Source organism: Sipha flava, unplaced genomic scaffold (genome assembly GCF_003268045.1).
Source record: "Sipha flava isolate LNK unplaced genomic scaffold, YSA_version1 248_pilon_pilon, whole genome shotgun sequence".
Classification (NCBI taxonomy): domain Eukaryota; kingdom Metazoa; phylum Arthropoda; class Insecta; order Hemiptera; family Aphididae; genus Sipha; species Sipha flava.
This window is the reverse complement of record NW_020272897.1, coordinates 41032-52662: the sequence shown is the minus strand read 5'-3', so window position 1 is coordinate 52662 and position 11631 is coordinate 41032. Positions and strand designations below refer to the sequence as shown.

General features: G+C 22.4%; 1 pseudogene; it reads right to left on the bottom strand.

The window, feature by feature from the left end:
* The window catches only part of LOC112684293, a 13642-nt pseudogene extending 2011 nt beyond the window's left edge, over positions 1-11631 (bottom strand).

Here is an 11631-nt window from a genome sequence, read left to right as displayed (position 1 = left end):
ACACACACACACACACACACACACACACACACACACACACACACACACACACAAATGTTTATTTTATATTCGATATTCCAATGCCTCAAAAATCGATTTGATGAAATTATAAATCAGTCTAATAAGTATTATTTGTGTATACTTTCTTATAATCAATTATATAATTAATGATTACTTTTAATGAGTGTATGATTCACCTAGATGTTCAAAATCAATATAAACTGTATGAAATAGTAACAAGTTTAATTAGTAATAACAAAGTGATTGTAGTATTCTAAATTAATTTTATTCCCTTTCAGTTAAGGTCAAATTTAAATTTTATTCTATAAAATCGACTTTAGTAATTTATTAATTAATAATACTTTCTTTTTATTAAACAAATTATTTTTAACATTCATACATTGAAGAGTTTTGAGTTAAAACGAATTATTACAGTATTTATTTTTAATTTAAAAACATTTGCAACATAAATATTCTGTATATTAAAACTATATACTAGTACAGTGGTGGCCAAACTACGGCCCGCGGCCAACTCCGGCCCGCCATCATTTAATATCTGGCCCGCGAAAGTCTTCTATATTACAGCATTTACGTAAAAAAAAATTTAGAATGCATTTTTTTATGGCCCGCGATAAAAAAAGTTGTTTTTTATGGCCCGAGGAAAAAAAAGTTTGGCCACCACTGTACTAGTATATAGTATACTAGTATGTAGTATACTATGTATTGTATTGAATAATATTATAATTGTAAATTAATATATGTATGGGTTCCAGATTTCAATTACAAATTGTTATTTATTGCTATATAAATCATATACGTATTAGTTATATACCTATTTATGTAAGCAAAATATATGACAAAACTCCAAAACAAAAATAAATTTCAGAGCTTAGTGCGCCAATATCTATTTCAAACTTTAAAATCAGTTGAGACAATTAAGTTATAGTAGAAAAAACAGGTAAAAACATTTTTATATACTATACATATACTATTTTAGTAGTTTATATAATGATAACTAATCATAATAGAGAATATACCTATTCCAGTTTTATTTCGAAGAGTTGGAAATTTAAATTTGATCAAATGTTTCATGTTTTTTTGATAGTATATATTTAAAATATATCATTAATTTATTTAAAATAATATAATTAATATATGTATATGTCAATATAATTATAAGAATTGAATAATGTTTACTTTCAAATGGCTGTTAAAACAAATATATGAATATGTATTTACTTATAATGAAATACTATATATATATATTGAATGATAATAGTATACAAGTATACTATCAAAAATAAATCTTATTTTAAGGGTCTTGAAGCAGTCAAATCTAGGCGGTATCCAAGTTGGTTATTTAAATCAAATAGTTGGTACGGTTGTTTATAATATATCTATGATACCAAATACTATCGTCTCCCAGAATAGCGAATGAGAAAAACAATTATATCAAGACTGAAGGCTCTGATGTATTAAAGTTATAAACCACTGGTCATTTACTTTGTATATATGGTACAGCTTATTTGAAATCTGATTAAATATGACAGATTAACCTTCTAAGGCAACAAGCTTTCAATTTATATTAACCCCAGCTGTACATTAGCAAGTAACTTTATGCAGATTTTACTCATTACTGAGATGGCCGGTAGAATTTATATACAATTTATGAAAAATGATTATTTTATCATTGGTACCTATGTTTATATGAAATAAAATACAAAACAGTATTACACTTCACTCAAACAAAAAAAGTTTTATGATCTTACTTTATAGCTATATAGATGTACCTCCGTTTATACGATATCACTATTTTGATTATTAAAAAATTTAATTATTATGACTATAATATATAATTTATAAATAGTTTACGGTAAAATGGTTGTAGAAGTTGGACTTGGAAGTATAAATACATATATATAATGATTGCTAGTTGTTTTACCGTAAAATAATAAACACAAAACATTATTAAATTGCCAAAAAAAAATTAAAAAATATGTTGAGTTTATAATTAAGGAGAAAGTAAAGTTGCTATAAAAATATTATTACAAAAATTAAATGTTTATTTAAAATATTGCTTAACCTGAGAGAAATAATTGCAATCTCTTTTAGTGTTATTTTTGGCATTAATTTTGAAAAGATATAATAATGTAGAATTATAAATGATTAATTTTTAGGTACCTACGTTATCTGATATAAATTGTTCTACTTAAAATATGGTTTTTTTTTACGTACTGATAAATATCCGAATTAAAAAGCACATTCAAAACTGAATTAATATAGTTTATATAATTTATGTATGTCAATTAAATATTTTAATTTAAATACATTTGAATAAGTAGTGTTTCGAATTTTAAAATATTCAAGTGTAACTTGTCATTATACTACAGATATTAAAAATATTAGAAATTTAAACCAAAAAAAGATCAATGCCACAAAGTTATATTTTCATTACTATAATATCGTGACTAACAAGTATATTTTATATACATATATAATATACAATAATATAATATTCTTAATAATATAAACTATTATAGTTCGTGTTCATCCGTAAAATAAAAAACTTCAATATTTTAAGATTTTTCTAAATTAATAATAATTTATTTTTATAGCGTAGGTTGGAGCTTACAACCTAAGTCATAAACTTCATTGACTAATAAATTAAATTTGTTGTGTTACAAATTTATAAATACTTTAACATACGTCAATTTTGTACTATTGTTTTAACTATTATTTTCGTATTTTGATCAATTCCTAACTACTTTGTTTTTCATGGTTTATAAAGTTATTTTCAATTTTCGAGTAAGTGTTCAGCATCTAGATGAATGTCTTTTTTTGTTTATTCAAGAAATTACATTAAATTATTTGTAATAGGAAATCGTTATTAATATAACTAATGAATTAAAAATAAGTATTGAAATGCATTTAAAGTACCTAGTTTATATTTTTACAATTTTAAGAAAAAATTGTTAATTAGATTAGATTAGATTTTTAATGTATACGTAATATGAATAACAATTAATACATTTTTATTAATTATTTATATAAACGGATTTAAGTCCTATAACATAATATATCTTTTTATATAATTATATCTTTAATACTACCAACACTACCATTAAATACATTTTAATGCAATAAATATATTGTTTTTATAAGACTTACTTAGGTGAAAATTATTAACAGTGTATTAAACATTTTTTATTAGAATCAGTAATTAATATCTAACCGTATTTTCGTTGGATATTGTATTTGGATGGTTGTTTTTCTTTCATCTGTTTGACATTTGCACTAATATTATCAAAAAACTGCTTTAAATTCCGCATAACGTCTGTAAAATATGAAACAGAACAAATAGTCTTAATATGTAATAAAAAACATTAAGGAGTACATTTTTTTTTTCAAAATATTTATATTTATTACAATTATTATATTTGTATGAATATTGTTTGAAAACAAATTTTTTTTAAACCCTTAAATTTTATGAGGGTGTTTTAGTAAATTACGAAGTTTATTTTTATAAATGGGTTACCAAGTACATCTAACATCAAGTGATAAATACACGGCCACATAGGTAAGTTTAATCATTTTTTAAGATTACGAATTGATACCTAGTTATTTATTTATTTTGCATATGACATCGGCTATAATATGCTAACACGCTATAAAGCCTAGTTAAGATGATATCATATTTCACATATGTTTATATTTATATTTTCACATCTCAACTAGATACCTTGTTGATATGTGAAAACGATGTCATGTGACTGCCTAGAAATCCAGGTCTAATCTTTTTTTTATCGTTTTATTTAAATCCATCAAGAACCACTTGATATATACTCTAAAGACGCATACTCATCAAATAAATTACCTTAGAAACTAAAAAAATTAAAAACCTATAGTTTAATAAAATCATTTATTCCAGATAATTGTTGATATTTAAATTTCTGATATCAGAGTGTTCAAATGTTGTATATTCTATAGGCAGACGTGTAAGATTTACATATTCATTCAATTTTGAGAAAAATTAGTGTTAAAGACATTCATGAATAATATAATAAACCACAGACTTGGCATAAGAGAGTGTGAGAGAAGAGAAAGAGAGAGGGAAATGCATAAGTGCTAATTTTCATTTTATATTAAATAAGTAAACATAGTGGGAAACTTCTCCAGAATGTTAATACAATGCATTGATAATTATTAAAGAAGGAGTTAACGTACAGTCATTTATTTGAAATACTACCATGAATTATAATGCTTACCACAATATTATGTTCAATCAAAAAGCCAACCATTCAAATAAACGGTTATATAAAATTGACAATTTAAATGAAATGCCAAATGAACAAATATGTTTTTTTTATTATTTTAAAAGCTATTTACTTACCAACGCTTTCATATGGAGTTAAAGAAGATTGTGTTCGTTTTACCATAGAATACTCGTCAGAGTTTTTTTGTTCTATCGTGTCTTTGGGGTTATTCCTTTCCAGTATTTCTTTGGTTAATAATAAATCCCATACTGATTTAAGATTACTTCTATCGATATCTAAAACGACAATAGTCAAATACAGATCAAACATGTTTTGTTGTAAATATTTTCGTGATCATTTTTCTAATACGTAATAATAACATAATGGAATCGATTAAAACATCAGAAACTATTTTATAATAATTTCCGAATTTTTCTCGTATCCAAATATTTGGACATTTCATTTGGTATCGAAATTAAAATAACACTTAATTATTTGTACGTGTAAAAGTGTGTCTAATGTATAGTAATAAAACATTTTGTAGTCCAATGATATGTAGTGATATATTATTAGTATTTTATGAGTGATACATGATAAATATAAGTGAACATGAAAAATATTATTCAATTTATTTGATATTGTATACAAAATGAAATTAACAGTTTTCACATGTTCTAATGATGGCGTATTGTATAGGCAAAATAAGTACATACCTGCTATTAATTAAATGCAGTTCCATAAAGTACTCTAAAAATCATATTCTGTAGTATTATGATTAATAATTATTATTAAATAATTATAATTATTATAGAAGAGAGATTATGGTCCATAGTTTGTACTGTTTTCTTCAATTTAGTATAAATTATATTTATTGAAATACTCAATAATAATAATTAAGATTAAATAAAACAAAAGTAGGTAAAAAAACTACAAACTATATGCCAACGTAAGAAAATAATGAATCAATCGGGAGTACGATGATAATAATGTTTTTAGAAACTATATTTTTAATACAGATATAATCAGATATAAGTGGAATAAATTATTTATCTGGGACTGTAATACGATAGTAGTTAGTGTAGTAATTTCATAAGTCATTGTTATTCATATGATTACCCGAAATAAATAAACTAGATTGCTATAAGTTTTTCTTCTTTTAAAATTATATGAAACGTTATTTTTAAATTTAAAACATATTTTTGTTACAAATGTTTCTCTTACCTTATTGAGAAATTTATACTTGAGATTTTTATATATTTTTATTTTGACCACATATCCAAAAGCACTAGTGCCATTCATATAGATCGAATATAATGTAGAACTTGTTTTTTTATTGTAAAATATAAACAACAGAACTTTAAAAATAAAATACAAAGAATAGAAGTTAAAATTAAATTGCTCAAACGCTAGATCTAATATTATTTTAGGTGGGGTACTGAAAGAGTGTAATATATTGATTTGAAAAACAATTATTTCGCTTTGAAATTCCTCCTCTGAAATATATTTTTTGTATTATTATTTTATTATTATTAGAATATGAAACTAAATTGTCAAGCAATGATTATGACTTAAGTTTAAAAAGAGTAAAATTATGATACTGTATAAACATAATAATTTGATTTTATTCCTAGCGATTTATGTTATTAATACTCAAGCATAATTTTTAAAGGTCACGGGTTCTTGACATGTGATTTAATTACCTAATGTATCTTTTATAGTTTTTGGAAATTTTGATTTTTTACAAAATGTTTTCAATTAATATTTTTAAATAATTATTTGTTTTCTTTTTTTAATTTCCCAAAGATTATTTTTTAAATTTCATTCTTAAACACTTTTATTATCTTTATATACATACAATTTAAATATATTAAATATATAAACAAAATATTTACTAGTAAAATATTTCAAAAGACTTGGTATTTTAATTTTCAACTGTATTTTTGAAGAAGAAAAATAATTGCAAACTAAAATATATTATCTTTTTCATAATTTATGCGAACTGATTTTAAACCAAAAATTATAATATAATCGAATTTCTTTTATTACTATTATTTTATGTATTTATATTATGTTTATTAAAATAAAATTATATATTCATTAAAAAATAGAAAATATATGGTTTCAATATAGTATTTGTTGAACCAATATGCTTATCGGAAAAATCTTTTTAAAATAATTTAACAAAAAAATAATGTAATATGATAAATGTTATAAAATGTATTTTGTATTCAGATAGTTTCATGAAATTCTACCACAATTGAGGCTTTAACTCGAAAAATTAACATTATATTTTAATTACAACCCATATCCTACAGTCTAAATATCCAATTTCTAATCGATTTCTTTAGAAACCTGACATGTACAATTTTATAATTATATATTCATATATAATCGTATATTATTCCTTTGAGGTTTAATTATCATTTAGCCTCAAAGATAACATATACAAATAATGAGACCTAAGCATATGAGCGTATTTCTTTGTGACACAGTGATTATAATTTTTATAATTTAATATTTATGCGATGAAATTATTGATTTTATAAAAATGTGTATATAGTATTTTAGTTTTGATTGGTATATTTAAAATTTTTTAAAAAACACCATTTTATGATATTTAAATTTTTTTCTTCATAAAATATAACATTATTATTTTAATAATTCATAACACATGAAGAGTAAAAGTATTAGACCACCTGTATAAATGAGTGCATTTTTCTATACTTGATAAACACTAATGGTTCCTTAAACTATTTTTATTTGTCAATCATATTTAAGAAAATGTATAACAATTCGTGGCAATAACCATTAATTGTGTAATTATCTTTGAATGTTAAGCGAAGTAAAAATAATATTTGAAATGCTAACGTTTTTTGAGGATTAAAAATATATGGGTTAGAATTTAAAGTACCTTTTTTGAATTACAATTTTAGATGTCACGTTTACTTTGTTTCAAATATTTCTACAAATATAAATGTATTGTTTTCAGAAGTTTTCTATAAGAATAACGAAGAAATTTTAAAAATGACTTTTCGGAAATAACATTGTATTTAATTTCAAATCTTTAGTTAAACTTTATAAACCTCAAGAAGTCATCTATCTTTACTATAACTTATGCAAATACAACAACAAATACGAGTTCTTTATTGTAAATATTTATAATATGGTTCGGATCAATAATAATAATTTATTTAGTTCTATGTTTTTTTTAATGTATAATTAATAACTTAAGTTTGATTCGAAAAGTTCTGAAATTATATGAAAGATATTTACTGATTCATAACTGTTATTGAAGATATTCACATATTAATAAAATGTATCTTATCTACCAAACACTTACCTCCCAAATACAAAATAAAAATCAACTAAAAATAATCGGATTTTAATTATATTCTTTAGTATAAAAATTGTATATATTACATTTTACAAGTGTTACAACCAATAATTACAAAGTTTTATAATTAATTTAAATCTTTAAGGTTATTTATATATATATATATATATATATATATATTCATAAATTGGAAAGCTATATTGTTGTTATTCTTTTCTATTTTTTTTTTAAACGAATTATCACTTGATCATTTCATCAAATAAGAGAGATAAACAACTTTTATTGAAAGATAGTTGCCCGCCATGCGGGTGGGTTGTCATAAGACACAGCATACTAATAAATATATAGATACATCAAGTTATTTTAAATTTACAATATAAATACATTTTCTAAATTTATAGTAATTAGAAAGGCGAAAATTGAATTACAATTAAAAAACAATTATTTTTATTTAATTTTACTATAGCTGTACTTGCGAGTTACGTAATCTTCCATTAAAAAAATAAATAAAAGATACGACACAAAAAAGTTTTTAGATATATATGAAGATAATCCATTATCAAATGATTAAAGATGTTAAAAAAGCATATAATAAATTCATTGGTAAAAACTACTTTAATACTTTAGACGATTCCGACTTGTTCAATTTTGATAGCATTAAAATGGACCAAACATTTTAAAACAATGAACCATGATATTGCTATAGAATAACGTAACGGAAAAACATTATGTACGCATCATTTATCACCATTTTAGAATGATCAGAGTCTAAAAGCATTATTTTGTTCAATCGTGCGATGGAAAAACTTGCATTTAATTTCATAGTTGAAATATTTTTACATTTTAATTAACAACACAGTAAAAATAATAATTTTAATGAATTGTATTATAAATTTAACAATTAGTTATACCTATAGCTTATAGACCTAGAGTTGTTACTTTACTTTATCTTACTTTAATCGAGTCGAAGTCAATGGAATTTAATACATGTGTAATTTTCGCCTAACTTAATTTTATATTAATAGATCACAACTAAAGCATCGAATAAAAAATAATCGGTCGAGTTTAATGATGTAACTTGATGTAACTTGTTTTAAAATAAATAGGTATCTTAATTTTTTTGAATAGGTTTAATTTAATTCATATATTTCTTTTCCTATTTGATTTGAATTAATACGTTGTGGTTTATACTGCATAAAGTTATATAATACTTTAAACTTTTGAATAAATTATCATAAAATATTGTGATACAATTGAAATGGATTTTATATAAAGACTGCCGGTTGGAAACATTAAATCTTATAAATCATTCAATGGAACAAAATTGACGGCACAATCACAACGGTTTTATATTGGAATAATTTAGTAATAGTTGAATAGTTTGTAAATTTTAAATGCCTACATATTTTTAAACTTAAGCAACCGTGAAAGTAGAAATGGATTTTCACAGTAAAACTGTTCTGACTTCACTTGAGTCGGCATATAATAGAAAAATCAACAGAATATTTACTTTGTGGAATAATAATAAATATGATATTATAATATCAGAAGTAATAATTAAATTTAAATATATTTAACATGACGTAGTTCTAGTTTAAAATAAATGCCGTGTGAAAACAAAACAATATTAAAGTGGAGTCAAGCTGTTTTTAAACTTGAGAACCGCAAGAAATCATCGAATTCGAAAATTTGAGTGTAGCTCATTTTACTCTAAAGTTTACGAATTTTAATGTGTTTTTAAAAAAACTGTGAAAATTTTCGATATATTTTAATTATTACATTGGAATAGTAAGAAAATTTAGCACTGATATTTCATCCTTGTACTACAATTCAATATTTTATATTCAAAATTAAAAAATATATTCAAATACATCTCCAATCATAATATAATAAATAATAAAAATAAAAATTATCACTGCAAACTTATAATTTGAATCGTCCATAACTCGAACTACGTGTATGTCTTCTTAATGACAGACAAATGATTTGATAAATAATTTAAAAATGAATAATACATCAACTCGTACAATAAGAAAATCAATTTAATATTTAATAGATCTCTTAGAACTAACAATGAAATAAAATCTTGTGGTTTATAATTATTTAATTTTTATAAAAAATCAATTTATCTGAATTTTATCAAATTAATGCAAGTTATAATTATGAATTTACTTTGATTTGGATTATTCTTAAAAATAGTGTTAGATTTCAATTGAAATTATACTGAAAAAATTCTGCAGTGTAATAACTAATACACATTAAATAGAACCATGTATTAAATTCAACTATTCAACTTGATATTATTATCATATTTAAAAAAAATATGGAACCATCAACTTATCTATTACCATGTTCAAAGTAAAATAAATGATTAAGTCAGCACGAATATGATATACCAAAATAAAGATTTATTGTTTTGCATTAACAATTACAAGTAAATAGTTTAAGAGGCTTTCATTTTAAAATATAAATAAAAAATATGGAGGTATAAAATATTCGTAGTTATAAATATAATGTTATACATGGGCATATAAATATAAATATACGTAGGTTTATAAATTGGAAAATACATAATATTCATGTCCCAATAGGTATTAATAATATTTATTGTTAACAGAATATGCTATACCTTAAATTTATTACGAACTCAATATGTTATATCGATCTGATAAAATTTATTGAAGTACAGAAAACAACTTTTTTCAACTACGTTATTTGACATTATGAATATTATTGTCAGTTTTACTATTTTATTTCATTCTAGTTTATGTGGATCTGCACTGTAATATAATTTTACTATCAAAGTAAAATGTAATACTTGGTTTGAGTTTTATGTCTTAGTTACATTTATAAATGTTAATATCACTATTATAAAAATTCCATTGAATTAACATTATTATGTACATAAATATCCAAATGGAAGATTAATTTTGGTTAAAATTATTTTATAACACTTTCATGTAATACATTTAAAAAATGTTGACAAAATTTTAAAGAAAATAATGTACACCTACTTATTCATGAAATAATAGTTTAAAATGTAATATTATTATAAAAAAAAAATAACACATTGTATTAAATGTGTAATTGGAATTTATTTCCGTAATAAAGAAATATTATATTATTACATTATATTATATAAATGTTAAAAAAAAACCTTATGAAGTTAACTAATGACGATAGTATCATTGCTGAAGAGACGAAAATGTGCACCCAAAATTATATTTTGTTATTAAGTATTGATATTCAAAGTATTTTATTTGTATTTATCACATCATGAAAATGAAACAATTATCTTATGGCTGAACAAATGTAATTTACATGTTTGTAAAATTGTTTAGTTAATATAAATTACTAATAATTTGTTTATTTTGATTATTAATGATTTGTAAATTATTATAATTTAGTGAAGTTAAAATTTATAATAATTAATTAATTGAACCTTATAACTAAACATTGATAAAGAATAAAATTTTGTTAGTTGAAATTATGAATTCGAAGTACTTTTAAGTACTTATAAGTACACTATCCACAATCTTCACTCGCAATTTTGTATATTATAATAAGAATTAACTAAATATAAGGACGTTGATAATTTCTTAATGTTATTTATCTATAGATATACAAAATGCATCCTTGTTTATAATCATAGAATATTTAAAAATAAATAGTTTTTTCAAATTCAATATCTATGAAATATTTTGATTTATTTGAGGATAAACATTTTAAAATTTTTATTTAAATATTCAACACAATTAGTCATATATTTAATAAAAAATTCGCATTTATAAGTACATAAAACTATTTTAAACACTCAAAAATAGTATCATTACATTAAAATATATATAATACGAACAATTTTTAATTATAAATACCTTCTGCATTATTGTGATCTATGAACCAAGCATTATTTTGATTGAGCAAGAATACTGACAAAGCTAGTGGGATTAGGACGTTCATGACGCGACGTTTGAACACGAATGACTTAATCTCCTCACCTAAGGGTCTGCGGAACACTAAACTGTACAAGTAAACTCAGCCCAT